The sequence below is a fragment of the Apteryx rowi genome, unplaced genomic scaffold (assembly GCF_003343035.1).
Source record: "Apteryx rowi isolate R43461 unplaced genomic scaffold, aptRow1 scaffold_83, whole genome shotgun sequence".
NCBI classification, from domain to species: Eukaryota; Metazoa; Chordata; class Aves; order Apterygiformes; family Apterygidae; genus Apteryx; species Apteryx rowi.
The window spans coordinates 2,494,254-2,503,800 of NW_020451127.1; positions in this window are offsets into that span (position 1 = coordinate 2,494,254).

Here is a 9,547-nt window from a genome sequence, read left to right on the forward strand (position 1 = left end):
AATCAGACTGGAGCAAATAAGAGTGTCTCCAGAACAGGAGAAGGGGGAATAAATTTAGAAGAGGGTGTAAAGGGGCTTTTCCCAGCCACCAAGCAACGTAGCTCTTCCGGGCAAAAAGTTCCACGATTGCAAGGCGCAGTATGTACGCACACACATGTTGTCTCTCCCCCCGCGCTGGATCTGTGCCCATTTCAGTAGGGGGAACCCACACAGTGGCCTCAGGCCTTGCACACATATTCCCAGCAGTCCCGGCAAACAGGGGCGAGGTGGCACTTTTCAAAGCGCAGCACCAGCAATAAGCAAGCGCACGCAGAGGCAGGGGGTGACCGTGCCCCCACCTGAAATGCTGCCGTGGAGCTGCCACTGCATGGCACCTTTATAATCCCATAAAGCCCTTTTATGCAACCTTTGCCGAGCGAGGTCCTGTAAGGCAACGGTGTCAGAGTCGGATGCTTTCTCTGCTCCTCACAAAGACCGAGCTGTTCCGTCCAAGGAATCTGGAAATCTTTCGGAATGGGGGGGTGGAAAGCTGGTTATTTTAATGTATATATATATATATATATATTTTATTACATTCACCCAATTCATGACTGTTACGATTAAACTGCCAGCCAGCATCCTGTGTAATTGTATTTTGGATCAAGAGGGCTGAGCATGGACGAAGGTGTGTTTGTTCACTAGGAAGCTGGAGAGAAACCAAACAGCTCATTTCACACAACCCAGGAAGCTTTAACTCTGTGGAAATTAACTCTGGCTTCTGTGAGAGCAATCTGACAAAGTCAAGAGACTGGTTTTTGCTCTTGGTTTCTACTTCAAACTCTGTCCTAATCTTCCTCTGGGCACCTCACCTGACTTCTGCTCCCGGAGGGCATGCTTGCACTGTCCAGACTTCAGGAAGGACTTGTTTGCTCAGTGTCTTACCGCCTAGCTCAGAGGAACCCTTGCCTGGACTGGGACCTCCAGGCATTTAGTTAGCATCAACAGTAATCAGCAGCAGCAGCCAAACTGACTACATTTAATCTTGAGTAGGTGTTCCCCCAAGTCCTCTTCCTTTGGAGGAGGTTATTGACACAGGAGAGAGGTTTCCAACATCAGCTCCATTCTTCTCTGTCCAAATTTCCTTCCAGTTCAGTCCCTTACTAGTCAGAAGCCAGGGAACCAGAAGGTTTATTATCACCAGTTGTAAACAGTGAGACCTATCTGGTTTGCCCGAGCGCTACAGGTAGCATTCAGCTGCCTTGGTCATGAACTTCTCGCCCTGCCTTGCCAATTGCTCTGCTCTTCTGAGGTTCAGACCTCAGCCAGGCTTGAGAGGGATCCCAAACACAGCCCCTGCCACTGCACAACTCGCACTGATAGCTGCAAAGCCAAGTTGGACCCGTATTAACATAGATTTATTGCCCTTCCAGAGAGGCAATTTCAGATAGGTCCTGTTTTCAGCTAATCTGGGAAGTCAAGAGTTTTTATTGCCTCGTCAGCTCATTCCTTCTTGTCCATTCTCGTATTTTCTCTTATTTAACTGGGGATTTTCCTGATGAGAATTTGAGGGGGATGAGGCAGAATTAAGGCGCCTGCATAGACCTGCAAGCACCTTCTCATTTTTGACATGATTAGGAGTTTCCTTTGCAAGTGCCTCCAGAGACGCGAGCCAAGGTGAGCTGCTTTCCTGCAAGGAAACGCCTCTGCTATACCCGCCTGGAATGACAGGCCTGCTGAAATATTGCATTCCTATCCCGGCGCTTCCTTCTCTGCCGGGAGATTTATCTTTGGTATATCTGTACAAAGCCCCAATTGATTTCATTTCCACTTTTTACATGAATGTTTTCTCTGCAGTATTGCTACTTCTTCCAACCCTTTTTCTTCTCTTTCCACCATTTCTTTTTTTCTAACAAAGACAAAGATGTTTTTGAAAAAAGTTGAGAACTCGCACACTAATCCTCTTCACTGCCATACCTAAACTAATGACTCCAACTCAAGGAGCCAGACTGATTTATACTGCACACCAGGCCTATATTTTTGTTTCTTGTATCCAAACTTCAACTGATCTCTCTCCCCCACCATCACACACTCACACTGCAAAGGAGCTTTCCTAACTTGATTTAACATACTCCCTCCCCAATACACAACAGCTAATTGCTACTTGAGATATAGCAAGCCAAAAGTCCTGGAAAACTCCTAGAATTTCATGGTGAGCAATTAGGACTTAAAATTTGGAGCAAGAGTTGGCCACTGAAGAATCAACTGCCCTTTTTTTTTTTGTGGGTACAGATGCCACTGAAGTGTCCCCGCAGTAACCCAAAGTCCTTCGGAGGAAACTATTTGAAGAGTGCCCACCAACTTTAGTTCTGCCCCTCCCAGAGCTGGGAGCACTGTTGAACTCAAACATTTTAAGTGAGAAGGAGCTTTTTCCCCCTCTGCCACTAAAAGTTTAGCTCTCTAGTTGTCTTTCTATGCCTCAAAGTCAGAACTAAGCATTTTTGCTCCAACACAGTGCTCACCCCAGTATTCAGGCATTCACATTTGTTGCCACCTTGCTTAGACCATAAAATCCAAAGCCACATGTGTGAGTTGCAAAATTCCCTACCATTCTCTGAGCTACAAAATCAAAGATTTCCCACTTTGACTAACATACACGCATGCAAAAAAAATCCCCTTGAATCCTTACCAAAAAAAGAAGAAGAAAAAAATCAAGATACCCTCCAAACCTCAGCCAGGATTTCTGACCTTCCATGATATCCCGACATCTCAGCAAGAATTCAGTTTCCCTCATGAAGATCACTCTTGTGACAGGTATTCCCTTCTAGCTCAATCCTTCCTCAGTATAATTTTTCTACCAATCATCTTTGGCATTTTGCTGTTACATGGGTGGGAAGTCAAAGAAGGTGACAGCAGGAAAAGTCTCCCCACCAAGCTGGGAAAAACTAGACAATTTGGGGCTTTACAGGACTGAGCTAAACAGTCTACATTCCACCTGGAAATCAGAAAGGAGCAGGGCATTGAGTACTCACACCACCTGCTCTGACAAGACACAGCATTTAACCAGCATCGGAGCTGAGCCAGCTGAGTCTCAGGGCTCCTTGTCCTCCTGTGACACCCTGGTTTTGCACCTCCACTAACCCCTAAAGTTACTCCCGTAACACCTCTGCTCTTCTGGTCTGTCCCAAGCTGAACTCATCCTCCTTCCCAGCTGACTTGGGCCAACCTTTCATAGGACTGTCTCAGCTCACTTCCACTTCCGGACTCTCTCCTCTGTCTCTAGCTGATGGGCGGTTGACCAGCCACAGGCAGCTTTGCTACAATTAAGTCCACTCTGGCACTTTGCAAGGCTGCCTCTCCTTGCCACCATCCCCAGACCACAGCCCTTTCTGCACGTGCTGGTCCATTTCTTTCAAGACCTTGCCCAACTTGCTGCTTTATGCTCACCTCTCTGCGCTCCCCATGTCGTTCTCTGCAAACAATGGTGCCTCGCAGTTGGAGACCATCAAACAAAGCAAGCAAACATTCAGAAACTCAAGTTATGAATACAGCTATTCTCATGATGACAAGTATTTTCCAATTGCAATTTTGATCCTTATCTTCCTCTCAATAGCATGGTACAGATACCCAGAGCTTTTCTCTAGATGTCGCCCCATTCAAAAATGGGCCAGTTCTTTACTGTATATTGTCCAAGCCTCAGTTTCAGTCTCTACTTACAAAGGGACAAGTAACAGGACCCCGCCACAGAGTCCGTTCCAACACCACGCGCTGCCAGCCACAAAAGGCATGGGCAACAGGACCTTACGACCTCACTCTATGCAGATGGAAAACAGCCAGTCTACACCCTACACATACAATCCTTGCAAATACAGCACACTTGGAGCATGTGTTTCACAGAGGCAAGTATCTACGAGTCCTCGGTTCTGCTTCCAAGCAGCGTCTGTCCTCTCTGGTCTAAGAATTAGGAGAATGGAAAGGAGCAAAACCAGCATGGAGGGAACTTGGAACCCAAAAGACTTCCAATGGAGCACACACAGAAAATGTGTTTTTGTGGGGTTTGTTGTTATGGGGTTTGGGGGTTTTTTTTGTTTGTTTTTTTAAAAAGAGAAAAAGGTGGAGATGCTGGTAAGCTCCAGTCACTCATACCTGTCTTGAATTGCTCCTCCTCCTCTAACTGGGCATGTCTACACAGTGGTTTCCTCTGGACTCTCTTCTCTTTTGAGCATCTTCTCTTGGACAAGGGGGTGGAGGAGTGGGCACGTAGCAAGTTTGCTACACATACCTGCCATACTCTCAGGCCCTATCAAGACTTGCTTGTAGCATCCAGGGGAAACAGAAATAACAGCTGCTTCTGGGAGCAGAAATTCGCTGCTGCAAATCTCTAGCTCTTCCTGTCCAACAGCACTCTCCTGGACATTTCTAACATTCACATCAGCCACCGCACTCTTTGATCCTAAATCATTAAGCTCTTTTCATGCCCAAGTGTCACCACAGAGATAATTTATTCCCGAGTTACCCATTTTAGCCGTAGCTGAAGTTGACACAGAAGTCAGAGGACTGGTGAATGCAGTCCCAGCAAGTGAAATCCCACCAGGCCAGCTGTCATATTCAAAAGAGAGGTGCATCTCAACAGCCTTACAAAGGAATTATGTCGCATCAGTTCAGAAGCGTTTTTTCTGTGAATGGTGAAAGCTATGGCCTCAAATACAGAATGGCTGCCCCAGGTATAAATGAGCTTTCATGCAATTAAACTTGCATCCCAAAGCAAGGCCAAATCACGCCCTCAGCTTCTTCTGCACAAATCACCAAAAAAAAGTCAACGGTTTGGCGCATAGTAAAGGAGGGTCAAGTTTAGCTACAGAAGGAAAAATGCTTCAATGAACGAGCAGGGAATACGTGACTCAGTTCAGATGTGGAGGGCTGGAGATGTTCTCATTACGGTGCATTCCTGCGTAGGACCTACGGGACCAAGGTGCCATGGGGAACAGCTATTTTTGCATTGTGGCAACCAGAAGCACCACAAGCAAATACTTGAAGCTGCTGTAGCATTTCCCACCCATGCAAAGCAGAAGAGCTTTACAGGTTATGAATTACAGCTAATAGCATTTCCTTGAAGTAAAGGAAGCATTGCTTTCCCATCCACCTCCCTTCCCCGGTGAGGAGGGCACAAGCACTCCAGCAGCAGAGGAAGGAATCAAACTTAGGTCTTCCAGCCCTTGGTGGTGTGTCTGAACCACAAGGCTAAACTACCTCTCCCCTTCCCTCCCCCTTCCAAACAACAAACCTTATTCAGGAAGTTTCCAGCCCACCGTAGCAAGAAGCATTTTATTTTAGGCAAGTATCTCAGTAGAGTGGCAGAGTTAAGGTTCACCAGCACGGAGGCAATACGAGGAAAGCAGATACCAGCTCCAGCTCCGCGGACCTTTGCAATGTTCCCTTGCAATAAGTGCAGCTCACACCAGGGGACTGAACAGTACCCATCTCCGTGCCACATCTGGAAACACCACTGGATTTTTGAGGAGGGGGTGCTTAGTTTTTAATTCAACAACTATTAGCTGCCTTCAGTTGGGAGCTTCCCAGCAGCTTGGAAAAAAGCTGCCAGCAACCTATTTCCACTGAAATGGCCCATTTTGTTTGCAAGTGAGCAGAGAAGAGAGGAGGGAGGAGGGCAAGGCTGTTTCCTCTCCCCTTCATCCTCTCAAGAATGAAGCAGCAATCAGCTAGATTTACGAAGGATTTCTAACTCAACTTAACGCCGGCCGGTGAACCGCGGTGCCAGGGGAATGCACGGGCCAGGCAGCAACAGGAGCTTTCACTCACGATTTAAGACGGCATTAAGCTTCGCCCTTCGCGGCGGGTGCCAGGACTTATCCCCCCGGCCCGCATCCCACCCCCCGGCTGGACAGCTCCGCAGCTCCCACCCCACGCTCCTTCACAGCCCTGTCCTGCTCCTTATGCCAGCGCTGGCTTTTTTTGCCCCCCGCCCCCCCCAGCTTAACATCATTTCTTTTGGCACATGTCCCACTAGACCGGAGGCAAAGCGTTAGCTGCAAGTTTGGGGACGGGGAAGTGTAAGCAGGGGGACAGTGCAATGGAAGAGGAGGAAGAAACAAGCCTGGAGAAGAAAAGAAAAGGCTCATTTTAACCCCTTCAGCACCACATGAGCAGGTAGGGGATGTGGAGAGAGAGATTCCAGAATAAAGGCCATTATTTTCCATGAAAGGATGAAATGGTGAGAGACGCACACGCAAACTAGAACCCAAGTGCCTATGGCTTATAGAAACACCAAAATCCCCCTCCTTGCAGCAGGGAGATAAGAAACATACCACAATTTTACTCTGGCAGAAAATCCTCCCCTACCAGGATCTCAGATCCTAGCTGCAGTAAAAACAACTCAGCTCCATCCATGACAGTGGGGCTAGAGCAGTTTATTTTAATCTAGAATTGGGCCAAACAGCTCTCCAGTGACATAGAAAACAAGCGACGTGTCCAGACGACGTTTATGGAAACTATACACAACCATTTCCCCTCCCTTGCTTTTGAACAGTTTCTGGTGGGGTACAGGGCCAGGAGAAGACCACATACGTGATGGATCACACAAGGGTAAGTTAACAGTGAAAAACAGGCTCACCTTGGGAAAACAGCAAAAGAATTTATAACAGATTTTAAAGACAGAAGACCACACGGAAGAGGCCAGGTGCTCAATGGCATGATTTTCTTGCAGAGTTGAGCTACGAGCAAACTCTGTTACACATCCTCCTGCCATGGAGCCCAAATTCCTAAAAGGAAGACAACCATCTATGCTATCAACCTGTATCTAAATCTACATGAAGAGGGCCAAAAAAATCCATAAAAATCTAGCCCATCCTGTTGGATCTCTACAGCTCAAGCTGCTGGCATGAGACCTAATGAGATCCTGCAGCCCTGTCCACAGCTGGGGGCTCTGCAGGGAGCCCTTTGCATAGGGCCACACAGTGACCAGATCTGCTGACTCAAAGTCCCAGCACAGGTTGGGCATGTGAGTCTAAACAGCCCCCTCCAGGCTCCTGAATGAAATGGGGCAGCAGCATGAAAAATAAATAGCAAATGCAAGACATTCAGAGAGAACAGAGCTTTCCCCCCCTGCCCTCCGTCCCCCCCCCCGAAAAACAGCACAGCTCATTGCCACCGGATGTTGTGAAGGCCCAAAAATATAAATGGATTGAAAAAGGGATTAGACAAATTCAGGAAAGGGAGGCACACCAAGGTAGATGATTAAACATGAGGGTTTGACTGCAGCTGCTGGCTCAGGAAGCCTCCAAACCACTGACTGCCAGAAGCTGGCAGGATGCACCAGGAGACACATCACTATACTTGTCCCGTTTCTCACTGGCTTCCCTAGATATCCATAGTCTGCAAAATACTCAGGGTAGAGAAACCTTCAGTTCGACCCAGTATGGTGGCAGTACGTTCCCAGCACTGAGACAGGAGTCTTGGGCTTTCAGTTGGTTAAGGACACACCATGGGACCTTGCCTCAGCTGCAGTATTTAGCCTATCTGCACTCCCAAACCTTCCAGATGCAAGCAAGGATCAACCCAGCAATATCAAGCACATGAGACTCTGCAATGCTTGACAACATCAGGTCGATTGGTATTGCCAGAGCAGCCGGCTCTCCATCCTGGACACGCCACCACTGCTACGCTCGCGTACAGGAACCCCACCTACGCAATCCCAGCACCACCGCAAGCTCATGCCGTCACGGCAGTGGCTCTGCTGCATCTGCAGCAAGGCTCTCTGAACCACGGCAGCCCACGGTGCTTCGGGACGTGGGCATGCCTTGCACAGCTCCAGCAATATGCGGTGTGCCATGTGCTAGTGTCAGTCTCTCCCCTATCCACCCCTGCCAGCGAACGCATCTGACTTTGTAATGAATCACCCATTTGTCTCCCCAACACCTCAGCCAGCCTTTTGTTAAGCCTTGTCTCCCAAATTTAACAGCTCCGCAATACACATCATGCACCGGGACCAGCCTCTTCCTTTCCCCCTCCCTGGCCCGTCTGTCATATAAATCTTGCTGTCCCTCCCGAACACTGCCCGATCTGTTCTCGGCAGATGCCGCAGTTATATAGCTGCCCTTGCTCAGACCGCAGAGATTGGCAGCGAGGGGAGAAGCTCCTGGTGGCCAGCGCAGCAGCTTCCCTCACTGCCCAGAGATATCCCTACAGACACACGCGTCCAAGCAGCACAACAGTTAAAGAGAAAATACAGGCTACTTCCCATACGACACAAGTCTCAGAAGCTGGGGGGTTGAAAGGCTGAAATTGAGCCTTTGAGGGAAGCACAGTGAAGGCAAAGAGCTCCTGGTGTCCATCAGGCCAGAAAAAACAAGTGTAGAAGGAGCTTTCTCCTCCTTCCCCAGCCCCAGCTTCTATATTCAGGACCCAGAGGTCCCAGCCGAAAGTGGAGACTGACTCAACAGCTTCTTTATCAACTTATGGACAAATGACAACCTCTAGAAACAAGTGTGCAGATTCAGGAGGAAGGGGGCTTTAACCTCCCCCTCCCCCAAAACATTTCACCCAGACCCTATTTTATATCCCATAGAGGTCAGCTCGTGGAGTATTTAGATGGTTGGGCGGTTTGACACATCATCTGATCTATTTTGGGAGCAGTTTACGGCTCTGCAATTCCTCCCCTGCACAGCAGCGATAGCTTTTCCACTCTAATGTCATATTATCCTCGTAGCAGGTTTAAAAACTAAACAGGTGAAAAAACAAACTTTCTGGGCATTGGAGAGAACAGGATGCATGAGAGACAGATTATGCTGATGGGATGGTACAAGTTTATCCTCATTCTGAGCCCCAGAGACCTGTGGGAATGGACTGAACGCAGAGGGTTGGTTCCTTAAAAAAATTGAGGGGAGAATACACAAAGCTCTTGCATACAGGTCACTCCTGACAAAAGGTGTCTCAAAGGTCTTTCTGAAGGAGATTTGCAGCCCTGAGGTTTTATAAGCTCCAAATGAAGCTTCAATGTTTTAAGTCATTAATTAGGGATAAATCACCAGTGCAAAAGACTGTTCTCGCTGAAGTATCCCAGACTGCAGAACAGGTTCCCTTAAAGCCAACCAACATCACAAACCCTACTGCCTTCCGCTCCAGATGCAAGGGCGCTTCCCAGGCCTTCCCTCACTGCCATCTGTCGAGCACCATTGCTGTCTTTTTCCCTTGATCTTCCCCAGCACCTCAAAACACCATTCCTCCATGCATTGATTTATCCCACCGAAAGGAAGAGGAAAGAACTAACAATATGAACATCTGCCACCAATCTCCTGATGTTCACTCCCCACCACCACAAAAGGCCCAGGCCCCACAGCACTGTAAGAAATGCTTAACTCTTCCTCCACGTGCAGTTTTGTGGGAGACAATCAGAAGATTTAACAGTAGTTAAGCACAGGAGCGATTCATAAGAAGATATTGATAACCAAGGTGTCTTTAATAGGCCTCTGTCTTCAGCTCGAGTCTTGAACACTCATATCAAAGTGCTCCGTGTTCCTGCAATATTCCTCTATTACTCTGGACTCCGGCAGCA